Consider the following 15,493-nt stretch of genomic DNA (forward strand, 5'->3'; position numbering starts at 1 on the left):
ACATTGCTATCATGTCCTCCTCCTATTAGTAGCTGATTTGTCCTCTCACAAATGGCTTCTTTTCTGGATTGGGGAATGGTAATTAGGATTTCATAGCTCGGTACAGCTAGCATTAGCATTATGGCTGTGTTGAGGATTAATAACAGTAGCCATAATGATGACAGAAAATTATAATAGTTCTAATTACTGATAGTCATCTTAGGCTGGGGAGCAGCTGTTAAAACATCTCTTTAGAAGTCAAAGTTCAGTCGCATATCTTTTTCTCCAAATAGGGAAAGCTTTAATGCTAATTAGAAAGGAAAATTACACATTCAAATGTCAGTCAGAGCACACAATGATTATTCTGTATTAACTTTCTTTCTCCCCCCCACTGAACCTCCTGGCTCTTGAGCTTTTGAAAAAGTTGACACTGAAAGTAACGGCAGGAGTTCCAGAAGGCCTCCTACTTTCTACTTAAACCAACCCTTCCAATTCAGTGAGGGGAATTTCTCATCTAATTGCATTCATGGAGTGTGACCTGTTCCCTGAAAGTTGTCACAAACTCACTTGCCTAAAGCCACTGCTTACTAGTAATTAATTGCCTCAGGGCACATGATATAATGACCAGAGAGGTGCCCAGAGATTTGGGGGTCTATTCCAGCCCTACCAAAATGAGCTATAAGACCTTCAGCAAATCACTGAACTTCTTGGCAAGCAAGACCATCATTCCATCCATAAAAAAGAAGGGCAAGCATTTGCCAGTATTTTCTAAATTCTCCAAATCATATGAATCACCCACGAAAGTGGGGGTGGGGGAGGGCAAGGATGGATTTGTCACTGTGGACTTCGGCCCAAACTCAGTATCAGAACCTCCAGGAGTCAGGGTTACCTGTGGCAAATCTTTCCCTCGCCTCTGAGAGCAGGAGGCAGGGAGGATGCTCAAGGCCACCTGGGCACTGACTCCGCTTCCCCGCAGGTAAGGATGGGACGTTGCTGCTGCTGTATTTGTTTCACAAATCAGTAAGCCCAATAACTGTCGTTATTCCTTTATATGAGGGGAGATCGAACTTTTTCTGTAAAGGGCCAGATAGGAAATAGTTCAGGCTTTCGGACCATGTGGTCTCTGTTGTAATTATTCAACTCTGCCACTGCAACACAAAAGCAGGCATAAACACTAAATAAAGAAATATATGTGGCTGGGCACCAATAAAACTTACATTTGAATTCTGTATCATTTTCATATGGCAGGAAATATTATCTTCTTTTGACTTTTCCAGCCGCTTAAAAATGATAAAACATTCTTAGTTTTCATACAAAAATATGCGGTGGGCAGTTTGCTGACCCCTGCATTAAATAGAAATGCCGAGAGTTTTAGGGTAATATCTTATCAAATAATAATATAAGCCCTATAATAAAAAGGCAGAGATAGAGCCAAGTGTCATTTTTTTTTTAATCCACCAGGATCCTACCTGGTGAATGAGGGGCTGGGGGGGGTTAGGGAGGAGGGAGGGGGTTGGGGAGGAGGGAGGGGGTTGGGGAGGAGGGAGAGGGTTGGGGAGGAGGGAGGGGGTGGGAATGGAGAGGCAGGCGCTGGCAGGGACTGAGGCAATGGGCATGGGAAAGGTGCTGCAGTTTGGCTGGGTCTGCTCCCGCTGTGTTTAGCCTTCTCACTTTCAGTAGTTTCTGTTTCTTTAGTTAGATAAATGGGGAATCTCTGGCTTATGAATGTATGCATCCACAGGTGTGCAGCTGCAATTTCTGTGGTTTCTGCCTCCCACCTGTAGCTGGCATCACTCCAGCTGCTAAATGATACAGGGTCCCAGGCTCCTCCCATGTATATATGTTCTAGCAGTTCTGAGGAGGTGGCATCCAGAAATCTTTACTTTGAGCAACCTCCCCAGCTGACTTTTATGAGTTGATCTCATACTAGAATGAAAGTCTAGCGCAAATGAAAAGTTCATGGTATGGTTAGAGTCTCCTTCTTTAGGGCTACAAGGCTGTCATTTTCTCTTTTGTAAACATAAAATTATACTCACAAAGTGATGCCATCAAGTTGAGCTATATGTTTATCAATCTTTATACTAAAAGGTAAGGCTGGATGATTGAACATAATGTCCGGGAAGCAAACAAAGCTTCCAAAACTATGCAGTGATACTCAGTAAAAAAACAACAACAACAAACAAGCAAGTATGCTGGGCAAGAAATGTTCAGGGAAAATAGGCTGTGAGCAATTGCCCCATGCTGAATTGTTATGACCACAAGCAGACACAACAGAGGGAATGCTTCGCTGGAGCTTTTCAAACACTATAACTATTCTGAACCTCTGGAAAACATGGTAGCACACAGATCAAGTTGCCCAACAGTAATCAGGGATGGGGAGCCTGTGTCCAAGCAAAGAGGTTGGGCAGGCTTCATGTCTATGGCAGCTCTACTCTAAGCAGTGACGACAGCTGTGAACCAAAGGGCAGCCCTTCTTAGAATGAACTGTTCAGCAGCATCTCTTGGCACAAAAACTAATCCCCGTCAGAAATACCATCTTTGAATACAAAAGATAGAGCTGGCTGTATCAATTCTGCTATGGGTCATTCACCTGAAGAGGCTATTACCCCTTTCATCGCCCTTCCTATTTCCAAACTTATATTCCCTGTCGCCTAGATTTCAGTTATTTTCCTTTATGCTCCTCGCTGTTCTCTCCTGTCACAGATCCATTTTTGGTCCAGCTTTCAGCTCAGGTTTGTTCTCATACCAATGTCATCTTGTAATTTTGATCACTTAAGACTTCTAACCATTTTAAATTCCTTTTCCGAACTTGATATTCTCTATAGAATTTTTAAAAATATGATCAGAAAGCTGTATTGACTTACATAATGCCTATCCTGTCTTGTTGTTATTATAATTAAGAAACAATCCTTTCAACAGACTCAATAATAAGCAACGATAATAGCTAACGACATGTTCTCACTATATGCCAGGTATTGTGTTAAGTGTTTTATGTTGATATCATATTTAAAATGAAAAACCCATCTTATAACATAGGCCTATCATTTCCTTATTTTACAGAAGGGGAAATTGAGACTTAGGGAAATAACTTGTGCAAGGTGACACAGCTATTGAATTGAGGAACTAGGATTGAAGTGTGCTATCAAGATTCAAATTCAGACCTCCCAACTATTTATAGAAATGCATATGGATAGAGATTCAGTTCACTTTCATTAATCCCTGTAGTTATATTCTATTATTCTATTTCCCCACTGCTCTTAGGGGAAATTCAGCATCAGGTCCCTGTGAGTCTCTGGTCACAACATTTTTACCAACTGCTTAATACATCAAGTTGTTTTATGTGTGTTTTTGGGTAAAGACACCTTATTTAATATATATTGTTGATTCATTAACATTTAATTTATGACCAACAGCACAATAACTGATGCCTGAAGAAAGCTTATCTAACACACATTTTTCTCTGTAAGGCACATTGCAGCTTTCTTGCACTTAGGAACTCTAGAAAGCACTTCAGCACTACACTTAGGGACTATTTTATAGATTAAAATCACACAAAAAAAACCCCACAAAAATGCAAAAAATGTGACATTAAATTCACTGAGGAAAGGACATTTGTTTACAGTATGAAAGCTGACACACAGAGAGTCACCTTGTTCAGCCTCAGCTGGGAACGTGCAGTGCCCATCAGTTGACTCAAATTTTTGCCTCTCTGTATATTCACAAATGAGCATGAAAGTGCCACAATGTTGATTTGGGGATTACAAATCAATTTTAACAAGAAGAATTCATGAAGATGGGATACATGAATAATGAGAATCAACTATACAAAATAGATACATATGTATACATACACACATATGCATCTATATACAGGATCACTGTAGATTAGTACTTAAATGAAAAGAGAGAGAAGACAGGCATGGTGTAAAACCGGGTATTTGGGGATTGCATAGATCCACAGTCCTAAAGTGCAATTGTAGAAACTTGGGGAATGACTCCTAGAGGACTTGACCCACTTGTTAAGTGAGTAGTAGCTGACAGTAGTTTATCACTCTCTCTAGGGATGCTACATTGTAGTCAGCAACCCTCACAGGAGTTTTCTTCTATAAAATAGCCTTCCAAAGGTTTGGCCTTTGTTACCTATCTCTGGGATGAAAAGGGAGAGGAGAGAGCCAATAGAAGAAAATAGGTCATTCCTTTTCCATGATCTACCAACCCCTGACTCCCCATGCCACCTCCATTTTCCACCTTGATTTGGGGGCCTTGGAGATCCTCTACCAGCATCACACCATCTACAATGTATTATAAGATTGTACTGATGGTTCCTTGTATTTCTGAGTGCATGGTCCCTGTCTTTGACACGTTTATATTCTAGTTGTGGAAATAAAGCATCCAAACATAAAATAGAGTAGCTTCATTTTATTCACTGTGTCACTCATGTAGCAAATATTTATTGAAAATCTACTCAGACTATTCGTTCAAAAAATATTCATTGGTTACATACTAAGTGTCAGGTCTAACTCTCATGTAAATCCTTGATCTGCTGGGAACTGGGGATAAGAGTCAAGATATACCCTATATTTAAAGATCTTATAGACAATTGAGTAACTGAGAAGTACAAAGGAATTAAAGGAACAACAAAGAATAAAAGGACAGAGTAAAGTTAGTCAGGATAAGCTTCTTTAAAAAAAAAACAGTTTTTTTTTTTTCCGTATTTGGTATTAAAGATCATCTTTGCAAAAGAAAAGGAGTCAGGGATAGTTCACCACTCTCATGCCCAGCAATCACTAGGGATTTCTGGAAATGTGCACTGATTGCACAATGTCATGCAAAGCAAAGAGAAGCAAGCAGAACAATGCGGCAATGCAGGTCTATTTACAAGACAGACTAGGTTACCTTTATTAAAATAATAAATTTTGGGTATAAGTAATAAAAGAGAGTGGTGGCTCTTCCCAGAGAAATAACAGAAGCTCACTAATAGCATCTCATAATAATCAAGGGAGCTTGATCATGACAGGGTGTGATTTACGCAGAAAGAACCTCTCTCACACAACTACCATCTCCTTAAATTTGGGCTGGTCATAGCTTATTCCTCATAAACAATGACTGGCATTTGATGACTGATCAAGCCTGAAATAGTGCCTGCACTGGTCCAGAGCCTGATTACCGAGAAACAGTCTTGCAGTCACTAGCCTAAAGCCTGGTGGAGGGTTGAGTTTGCCATGGACTCAGAGGGGTGCTATGTAACCAAAGGGTTATGGGGTGACCTGGAACCAAATGCTTCCACTATCCCCAGCTCCAAGCTATTTTATAACTCTCCCCAGCGTGGACAAGCTTTGTATTTGGAAGCTAAAACTGAAAGCCCGACTGGTTTCCCCATCTTTAAATTCTTATCGGAGTGCTGCAAGCACAAGTGGGCTTCTACTCTTGATTGATTTACTTGGATGCCTACTATGAATGGGCTCCTGAGCTAGGTTCTTTGGCAGATACAGAGATGCCTTAGATTAAAAAGAAGGAGAGTTGAAAACCTTGGATTGCATTTTCTTATAGTCAGGGCAGTCTGTCTAATTTGGAGCAGGTACATTATCACTCTGCCCTGTGAAAGGGGTTCGGAGCTCATCACAATCTACTCTGAGGCTGTTATATGGCATTTTGTGAACGAGATTGTACATATGTGTTGAAGGCAGACCACTAATTTATAGTTTCATACAAATTCACTATTTGTTTACAAATCTCATAAATGGCAGCAAATCACACATACCAAGCAGGTTTGCATATTCTTATGTGGCAACCATTTCAAGCACATTCTATGAAAGCTTTCTAAAAAGCTGATTTATTGCAGATTGGTTTCCTATTTGCAGAGCACATACATTTTAATGAATTACAAGCAGCACGAAGTAAAGCATACATATTCTGGCAATAAAACGACTAGAAATGCCTTATTTGGGGGCTTGTGGATAGAATAAAATGGGTTCTTGTCATAACAAATTTAAAATGCTGACTGGGGAAAAAATGAACTACTGTCATAAAAAATATAGAAGTAAACATTTTCAGAACAATGCACCTTCTATTTATAAGGATGGGGAGAGAGGAAAAATAAAATTTTGCTTTTCATTTATCCTACAAGTTTTTACGACGTGATACTAATTAAAGGTGTCAATTCCAGTATCAGATTGCTTGGGTTGAAGTGCTTCCCCATTTGCTTTTTAGCTTTATGACCTAAGCCTCGGTTCTCTTATCTGTCAGTGGGGAATAGTAATAGTAAAAGTGATAATCATCATCATCATCATCATCATCATCATCATCATCATCATCATCATCATCTCAAGTGGAATTAAAGGGGACAATTTTGCACAAAGCTTTTAGTTTGCACAGAATCAGCTCTGATAAGTAGAAGATGTGACTGCTGTCATTAGCAACTACCCACTCACACCAAGCAAAAAGAAATACCAGTGTATGTCTTGCCTTTAAGCGACTTACAGTGGAAAGGGGTCAATCTACACAAAACTAGAAGTCAATTTAAAGGAATGGATAACAATAGCTTAATTGATCTGGAAGATGGGAAAGAGGGAGCTCAGTAGACAGAGAGAAATGAAAGTGATCCAGGCTCACAGCCAGAAAGATTTTTGTTGAGATGTAATTATACAGAATCTCAGTGTTAGAAGCTTAAAAGTCAATATTGTTCAATCACCACATAAATGCTTAAGTACCTACAACATACCAGCTAAATTTCTTCTCTGTGGCAGCTCTTCAAATATGCATTATTTTTTGTTAATACTTAAGATTTTGTGCTGTGCTTTGCCATCCGTGATATTCGCAACACTGTCTCTTTCTCATCAGTTAAGTCCCAACTCAAACATCACCTTTTCAGAGATAACTTCCCTAACTGCCCTAGCAAGTGGTCCTTCTCTCCCTGGCACTCTCCATCACATTAGCCTATTTTATTTTCTTCATAATGCTTTTCGCAGAATTTTTTCCAAGTAGTGTTACACATATGGGTTACAGTAGGATTTCTCAATCTCTGTACATATGGCATCTTTGTTATTCAGACTGTCCCATGATTCTGAGAAGTTTAGAGTATCTCAGCCTCTATCCATTAGAACCAATAGCAGTCCCCTCCCCTCAACTGTGATGACCAAAAATGTATTCCAGACATTGCCAAATTCCCCTCAGCCCTCCAAGTAGAGGGCCAGTAATGCCAGGGGAAGCCAAACCCCCTAACTGTAGCTTCTAGTCATAAGGAATCTCATTTGCATGCAGGATAAATATTATTTTCTAGATATGCTAAGATGTTAAAGGGATTGGGAAACATCTCAAATTATGTGTTAATATACTTAATGAGTTTTATATTAGTTACATGATTTATTCCCCACAGCAATACTACAAGAGGCAATAACTGCTATAATCCCCAATTTACAAATGAGACACAGATGGATTAAGTAATTTGTCCAGAGTCTCATTGTCTTTAAGAAATGGAGCTCCTTGTGGTTTTAACACTTGGACAACGTCTACTAAATTAAAAAAGAAACCAGTACCCTCCCAAACTCTTCTCCATGGTACATTTCTAGATTATTTCACTTGTTTTCTTACATTGTTTTCAGCAATTGCCTGCATTCCACCAAATCTCCTCAATCCTATACTTCTAGAATGAGTTTCTCTTTATTGTGAGCGAAACTGTACATTTCTCTTTTTTTCCAATTGCCTCATCTTAGCAGATTCCTCCCAAAAGTTCCACCTGTTAAGATATTTTGAGTCCTTGCTTATCAGGCATAGGGCCACCCATTCAACTCTAGTGAGATAAGCTGAGGGAAAATGAAAAGCTGTGAATGTCCTGTACCATGTAGAAGAGAATATACATGTAAGTAAAAATGAAACTTAAAGAGGGGGAAAGTTCAGGGTGAGAAGGAATTGGTCAGGGAAGTCTTGGAAAAGGTGAGGTGATTTAAATCTTCTTAACATTCTTCAAACTGTTAACAACTCAAAGAAATCATCCTCTATCCCTTAGCTTTACTGATTTATAGTCGTTGCTGAGAGTATTTGTTTGAAAATAGTGAAATTTGGCAAATAAAATATACCTTCTTTGGAGCCTAAGAAAGCCAAACCAAAATTAGTATCTGGACTTTTATACTGGTTTTATCTTGTGCCAGAGCCTGGCATCCTCTTCCCACCTCTTCCCTTTAACCTGACTGGTAATTCCTCACCTTTTAAATCTCAGCTTATAATATCACTTTCCCCAGAAAGCCTTCTCTGATTTCCCTAGGCTGAGTTAAATACCATTTGTATGGGGCCTTATACACTCTGTATTTTCACCAATCGGAGAATTCTACACACTGTAACATAATTATGAGTTCATTTAAATGCATTTCCCACTAGAAACTTAACCTTTCTTGAAGACAAGACCAGTCTCTTAATGAAGGTTTCTGGAAGGCATGTAGAAAGGCAGGTTGTTTACTGTTCTAGTTACTAGATAAATCCTGCTCTGTCTTTATTAGGGAAATGATCACATCTGGCAAGGGAATATCAGCACAACAAGGTAAATCTATAGCATTGGCACAAGCTAAATCTGGAAAAATGAAATAGACCAAAGCCTCCTCGCCTCTCAATAGAATCTCCTTGATTAATCCCAATTGCTGTACTTCTGTGAAACTACCCTATCTTTCCATTTGCCCTTTCCTGATTGGGGAAAAAAAAAAAAGTACTCAACTCAAAAGAAACTTTTCAAGTTACCTTTTTCGAGGAAAACTCAATACTGTATGCTGTGTGTGATTATAACAAAGAAACACATAGAATTATTTGGAAAATTCTCAGTATAATCAAGATCTATGAAATCTTATTTGTCCGGGGGCCTACAAATTAGCCAAGGAGTCAAAACACTAAATTTACCTTTGAATCCTGATTTGCTTCAGCTCATTTTTCCTAAGCATGAACTGGTTGCATGAAAATGCTTCATCCCAACCCAAAACAAGGCCCTGATTAGGGCTCCCAAGGAGACATCCTCTTTATAAACCTGTACCTGTCCTTCACTGACATGATCAAACTAGAATCGAATTCCATATTTACTTCTATTTTTAACAACTTTTTAAAACTATAATTCACATGTTATAAAATTCACCCATTTAAAGTGAACAATTCAACAATAGATTTTAGTGTATTCACTGAGCTGTGCAACCAAGACCACAACTCCATTTTAGAACATCTTCATCATCCCCAAAGTAAATTCCATGCCTGTTGGTAGTCACTCCCATTGCCCCCACACCCAGCATATTCAACCAGTGATAGACCTTCCTTCTTTATATAGTTGCCTTTTATGGATATTACATATAAATGGAATCATAAAATTTGTGGTCTTTGTGACTGGCTTCTTTTACTTAACATAATGATTTCAAGGTCAGCCACATGGCATATATTAGTACTTCATTCCTCTTCATAGTCAAATAATATTCCATCCTATGGATATACCATGTTTTGTTTTTCCAGTGGATGGACATTTGAGTTATGACCACCATGTATAATGCTCTGATGAAAATTCATGTACAAGTTTTTGTGTGGACATATATTTTCAATTCTATTTGGTACTTAAATAGGAAGAGAATTTCTAGGTCATAGAGCAACCCTGTGTTTAACATTTTGAGGAATCACCAAACTATTTTCCAAAGAGATGGTACCATTTTACAATCCCACAGTAATATATGAGGATTCCAGTTTCTCCACATCCTTGCCAATGCTTACTATTGTCTGTCTTTTTTATTATAGCTATCCTAATGGGTACAGAGTGGTATCTCTTTGTGGTTTTGATTTGCATTTCCTGAATAATAATAATGCTGAACATTTTTGCATGCCCTTATTGGCTATACATATATCTTCTTTGGAAAAATGTCTATTTAGATCCTTTCCCCATTTTTAAATTAAATTATTAATGCTTTTTCTTATTGAGTTATGTGTTCTTTAGATATTCTGGATGCAAGTCCCTGATCAAATATTTGATTTGCAAACATTTTCTCTTATTGCATAGTTTCTTCTGTAATACAAAATATGGTAATATTAATAATACCTGAGGGTTTTGCCTTTACCTTTGATTTCTCCTCCCTATATCCTTCACATCCTCCTCCCTGTCACAACACACACACACACACACACGCACACAAGCACACCACTTCCACCTCGGTACATCCAAAGGCAGTCATTTGCTCCATGGAAAGGAAGACCCAAAAGAGCCCAAGGAGAACACAAGAGACTGCCATATTCCCAAAATAAGAGTCCTTTAGACTAAAGCAATTGAGAAAGAGCAGGTTCTTTGAATTCCCTCCAGCTTGACTTTAAATAGCAAGAGACAAACTAGAAGGAAAAAACCACAAAGTTGAGTCTTAGACAACAGATTTCAAACAAAACTAATAATAGCCCACCAATTTCTTTCCTGAAGTCTAGGCCAGTTTAAAAAGACAGAAAAAGAGCTTTGCAGCACTCCAATAACTCAACCAAAGGCGGGACATCTGTATCACTCACAATTGGAGAGAATGCAAAGGGAAGATGTTAAAACCAGATGATACTGCCGAGGAACACTTGCATGGATAACATAAGCAGAAACTTATCCCTGCTGGACCTTGCAGCAAGGTGGGAGGGCCTCGGTTACATTCTCCTTCCAGATGGTCCCTGGGTTGTATAATTTGTTGTTTGCTTCCTATCATACCAGCAAGCAATGGTGAATTGAAAAATGCTTGTTTTTCCTGCCTTTTTTCTGTCTCTCCATTTTTACTCTCTCATCATGTCTCTCTTCATAATTTAAGGAGTCTGAGAAGTGCTTTCTGCCTAACCTTTTCAGGGTTATAATGGCATAAATATCCAATAAACAAAAACATAAATAAATGTGCTATTCAGGGACACAACGCAGAGGAACTCATTATTCAGGCTCAGATATGTCCAGGATCCAATCACGGAGAGTTGCAGATCTTTAAAAGTTGTTGAAGGAAAGAGTTTATTCCAAAAAAATGAAATCCAGTGGTTATTATTATTATTAATATTAGAGAAGTTGTGGGTTTACAGAACAATCATGCATAACAAATCCAGTGTCTTAAAGAGAAAACTGGATGTGAAGTAGGCTTCAATATAAGCAAACCATTTCCATTATGCTTTGTTCTCCATGTGAAAATCAGGAGATCTAAACAGCAACCATAACCCAGTTCTATTCACACAGATACAAAAACAAAACAAACACACTATACCAGGTGGTGAAAAGTGAACTTAATTTGGTTCTTCAGTCTGATACGTTCAGTAAAGTACAATTTCCCCCAAGTTATCTAAATTTTTACTTTCCCACTGTTGAAAGCATAACCGGTGTTCAAATTAATTTTCAAGCACCGTTTGTGGCATGAGATGAGGATAACTTCTGCTCTTCTTCTCTGTAAGAAATTGTTTTTATCTGCCATTTCCTTTAAAGATGTCATCTGGATGTATATTAAATACAGGGTTTAGATATAGTTGCTTTCTCCATTGTGTTTGGGAAGGTAATAATTGAAGGGAGTTATTTCTTAGCTGGAGATTAGCTAGGAGTTGTTCAATCCATTTGAATAAATGTAATTCTTCTACAGAAATTAATCACAGTTTTCATGAAGGAAGAAGGGAAAATGCATAAGCTTGTTATAGTAAGAAGGATGAGATTAGAATATATTTTATAATTTCAGTTCTTTTCATTTACCCACAGGAACTTGCTAGATTCTCAGAATAGATTCAAATCCTGAATTAATTCATTCAAAGGCATTCTTTCTCTGTGATATATGGGGTGGCATAGAGGTTAATGAAACCAATTTATAAAATCAGAGCTTGTTATTCCCTATATATCCACCTAAAAGTTCCTTCTAATTTATTTTACAAACCATAAAATGACTTCTCTTGGAAAACAAATCTGGAACTCCTAAAATGATCTGATATTTATTAAGACTTAATTTCAGTCAGTTCTGGTTTAAGCAGAACATATTGCTGTGATAATGAAGGTGAATAATTAATAAGTCAAGTAAATTATTTAAACTTTTCTTGCAAAACACAACCTAGAAAAAACTGTTGTTTGATCTGGATAGGCCTTTCACCAAGAAAACCTTCTAACCTACAAGTATATACTACTTCTCAGTGGGACTTGAGAAATATGTTCCTGAAAAAGGCATGAGAGCTTCACTATGAAAGGATACAGTTCTATTACCTGATATAAGGAAAGGGAGAAAGAGGCATTAAAGTGCTACACTGAGAAAAAGGAAGTTCATAGGTAAGACACAGCAGCTAAATGCATGCAAGAAATCACAGAGAGGAAAGGAGGGAAGTGGAGTATGTGAAGATAGAAATGACTCATATAAAGGCTTCTTTTCCAGCTCTAGAACAGGATGCCCCAAGTATTACAAATTTGTTCTCTAGTCACTTGTACCCTTCTAAATCACTTTATCTATACTATTGTGTTCACTCCTGTTTCTCTCCGGTTGTTTTTTATTTTTCTCAGTCTCTGCATTCCCTGCCCCTATTCTTTGATATTTTTTCCTTTATGCTGGAAGTATTGTTTCATAATAAAAGTAAGAATGAAATAGGTACAATACAAAAAAAAAAAAACAAAAACAAAAACAACTTCCACTCTTTCCTGGACTATTTTGCAGCAGTCTTTTAACAGCCTGTCCCTCTATAATCTATTCTTTTTACAGTTACCAGAGCGATGTTATAAATATATAACTCAGATCATGTCATTTTACTACTTACAACCCTCCCATTGCATTTAGAATAGAACCAAGCTCCTTATTTAGGACCAGCAAAACTTTCTGCAATCTGGCTTTTGCCTATTTTACTCTAACTTTATCCCATCTGGTTACTGCTCCCTATAAAACTTGGTTCTGTTCCTTAGAGATGGCAAACTCATTTCTAACTTAAGACTTTATACTAGCATTTCCCTCTGCCTGGTACACATGGCACTCCATAAATGCATTTTCATTATTTAGATCACAGCTTTAAAATCACCTACTCAGAGAGGCCGTTCCTTACTAATCCAACAGAGAGTGGCATTCTCACTCAAAGCAATTTGTCCTCCTTATTTATGATCTGTACCAACAAATGGAACACACACTCCATGACAGCAGAGCCCTGCCTGAATCCCTTGGTCTTGAACAATTTCTGGCACATGGTAGGTGCTCCATAAATATGTGCCAAGTAAATGAGGCTTCAGACTTCTTTGTTGAAAACTATAATAACAGCATTTGACTTTCAAAATGATCTGGATTCATCTTCTTGTGGATGCTTTATAGAAAGACAGCTCAATTATCATGCAAGCAAACTTCCCTTTAATGCTATGAGGCATTGGTATCACTTTTGTTCTTCTAAATTTGCTTCACATTATCTAATACATGATATAATCTAATTTCTCATTGCGTTTCTTTTTTCAGCTTGAGTGGAACACTTCCACGCACTGGATAGTGTATTTATTTATCTACTTCACATTTTGTCTGTTTACTTCCTTTTTATGTTTCAAAAACAAATGTGTAGGTGCTTAATCATCTGTTTCCATTTCATTCCGCTCCGGTATAGACCTTACTATGGCTCACAGAATCCAAACATGAATTAAGGCATCTTCTGATTAGAAAATCTGACATGAAATACTAAAACATTTCTTTGGTCAGAATTATCTGTAGAGTTATGGCTATTGTTCAGCAAAACATAACACAGCTGTGGAAAAGAAAGAAAAAGATCAGAGGATTTCATGGGCTCTTTTTGATTCTTTTCTTTTGAGGTGATTGATGGGGGCTAGCACGTTTGTGTTTCTGTTCCATTCGTTTAAAAAACAACAACAATGAGGAAACAAGGCCACCAGAGAATCAGTCCCTCACTGCTTTCAACCAGAAAAGCCAAAAGAAGAAGAACCAACTGAAAAAACTGCTTTACATGTACAGAGGTTGCAGGCATGGTGGTCAGAACCATCAGAGAGATAAACACAGCCAACTCTTTTTCTCATGAGTTTTTCTGAACATAGGAATCAAGTATGACAACATTCTGTGTCACTCTGTGGTCTCATATACAGATGAGGGAGACCAATAAATATATAGGAAAGCTCACCTCAATAAGCCCTGAAATAAGAATTTATACATTTGAGGCTTGAGGTTCCATGGGTCGTAGAATCACAGTTAGTCCCTAGTGACAAAAACATTTTCAGTATCTTTCAGTTCATCCTTCCTTATAACACAACTCCAAAAATTCTTCATCGTCACAAGAGTAAAAGTAAAATTCATGAATACTACGACCTTTCTTTGGCCCTTCCCACCTCCAGTTTTCCTTTTCCCCAGGCTCGGTTTAAATTTGGGGGTCAGTCATGTCAACCACTTCCTCACGTGTGCCCTCACCTCCTTGGTCCCTCTCTCAATCACTCATTCACTCTGTGCAAAGCAAATCCTGGTGTAATCCAATTCTCTGCCTGCTTGGAACTTGAATCTAGGAGAATAAGTGGAGTTGAAAAGTCACACACAATCAAATTGGCTAGTCTCACTTTAGATTTGGGATCAGGGACATCAAGTGGCGTCTTAAAGCCTGGCAATCATGTTGTATTTCCCTGGTACATCCACTCTTTCCTTTTTCTAGACAATTATCTTGTACCTTCTCTGTCCTCAATCCTCCTGGGCTTCTGATCACAGCCCACCCCCTCCCATGTCCCCTATTTCAATTAACAACAACTCCATCCTTCCAGTCACTCAAGTCAGAAACCCTGAGATAAACCTCGAATCATTTCTTTCTCTCATGCCGCATATCTACAGCAACAAGTCTTTCAGCACTCCTTCAAAACACATTCAGAATCTGACCATTTCTCAATCTTCTTTTACCCCACATACAGAACCAGTATCATTTCTTCCCTAGATTAATGCAGCAGCCTCCTTAATCTTTTCTCAACACAGCAGCAACAGCAATCTTGTTAAAAATCTACGCAGATAATTTCATTGTTCTTCTTAGAGCCGTCCGATGGCTTCCACTGCACTCTAAGTAACTGCACAGCCATCCAATGGCTTCCATTGCACAGAACAATTGCAAAGTCCTGTTTACTAAAATAAAAAAGACCACCTGATTGGGTATTGCCAGGAGGGATTTCTTTCTGGGAAAGGATTTTCCAGAAGACAAAAACAGTTGTCCTGCAGGGCTTCCCAAGAGAAATGGAACACACAATACAGAAATGCCCATAACAATAGCTGGTGATAAACCAGATTTGGCCCAGTAGAGATAGATATCAGAATGCACAATTACGTGCATTGTTAATGAATGTATATCTGTTCCCTGCTTTGAAAGACCCCTCCGTGTAATAAGGACCCACCCCCCCATCCCCATTCCACCCCTCCAGCCCCGCGGAACTTCCCTAAATGCCTTTATAAGTATCAGTGAACAGATGGCTATTGAGACTTTCCCTGACGCCCCACCTGCCTCTGATACCCTACCCCCACACCCCAGGTTGGGATCCCCCTGCTGGAGCAGTTTCTCCTTCAAAAAAAAACTGTAATTTTGATTACACTGC

The 15,493-nt window shown here is 38.5% G+C and overlaps 1 protein-coding gene across 2 annotated transcripts in view; it reads right to left on the minus strand.

The window, feature by feature from the left end:
- The window catches only part of PRKG1 (protein kinase cGMP-dependent 1), a 1,184,353-nt gene that overhangs the window by 294,441 nt on the left and 874,419 nt on the right, over positions 1-15,493 (minus strand). The window lies entirely within an intron of this gene.

Source organism: Tamandua tetradactyla, chromosome 13, assembly GCF_023851605.1.
Source record: "Tamandua tetradactyla isolate mTamTet1 chromosome 13, mTamTet1.pri, whole genome shotgun sequence".
Classification (NCBI taxonomy): Eukaryota; Metazoa; Chordata; class Mammalia; order Pilosa; family Myrmecophagidae; genus Tamandua; species Tamandua tetradactyla.